At 51.7% G+C, this 1074-nt stretch overlaps 1 protein-coding gene across 2 annotated transcripts in view; it reads left to right on the top strand.

The window, feature by feature from the left end:
* The window catches only part of LOC119590810 (hormone receptor 4-like), a 115290-nt gene that overhangs the window by 480 nt on the left and 113736 nt on the right, over positions 1-1074 (top strand). The window lies entirely within an intron of this gene.

Genomic DNA, 1074 nt, shown 5'->3' with positions numbered 1-1074 from the left:
GCGGAGAGGGATGGTGACAGAGGGAGCATCGCCCTGCACACGCGATACCACCCGTGCTGGGCTGCGAGACCCACTCACTCTCGCCGACACTCAACCTTGTGTCAAGGTCGCTCGCGAGTTTAAAGGCTAATGACATCGCCCAGTGCGGCGATTATTTTCCCCACTGTGAAAACGGATGAAATGTGGCAGTTTGTATTATTATCCACCCTAGGTTCCCCCACTTTCCCCTCGTTTCAAAGTTACTGCTTTCTCTCTCTCATCATGCTCACTCTGCAACGTCCGTGTCTCCCCTTGTCCACTCATAAAATGTTGCGCCTAGCTATGTTTATTGCAACGTACTTGGCGCTACTCATCGCTCAGTTTACTCAAGGTGTAACTGCGTGTATATAACCAGTGGGTTTTTGCAAAAACAAGTTCATTCAAGTGTTTTTGCGTGGTCTAGAAGCGGCGCGGGCCAGAGTCCGTGCGTGTGTGGTGGCAGAGGTGAGAGTAGTGTGGAGGTTACCACACGCCTGGCACCGCCGAACCTCCCCCAGGCCTATGTCTCACGCTAGCCTGCTTCTCTTGTTCCCTGCATAAAGCCCCAACAAAACTATTGTTTGCTCTATTATAACTGGGAGGTGAAACTGCGGAGGGGAGACGAAACACCATCCTGTCACGAGTAAACAGAACTGTGGTGAAAAAACGGTGACTCCGTGAATGACTTGAACTCTTCTGAGATTATTTAATGTGTTTATTGACTCTCGAGGATGTGTTTGGTTTACGCACGTGTTTTTAGTGAAGAATGCAGAAGTACTTGTGTCAACACGGGTCATTTCCCTGTCAGTGTAAGCAGTCCCAGTCAGGGGTCAACAGCCGTAGCGCCGCGGCGGGATCGCAAGTGCGGTACGACAGTTTCTACATCCTGGGGGTCCAAAGGGGAAAATCCCGCGGGCCTCCCCTCGCTTAGCGGACTTTGCATACATCTTTGGGGAGGGGGTTACGCCCATTTGTCAACGTGGTGGACGGACTTTTACCTCCCCGTGAGACTGGTAGTGAGGTGGTGAAGAGGAAGGGGCGAGAAGAAAGGGTAAT

Source organism: Penaeus monodon, chromosome 27 (genome assembly GCF_015228065.2).
Source record: "Penaeus monodon isolate SGIC_2016 chromosome 27, NSTDA_Pmon_1, whole genome shotgun sequence".
Classification (NCBI taxonomy): Eukaryota; Metazoa; Arthropoda; class Malacostraca; order Decapoda; family Penaeidae; genus Penaeus; species Penaeus monodon.
Note: the sequence above shows the minus strand (reverse complement) of the source record. Positions and strands in the feature narration are given on the sequence as shown.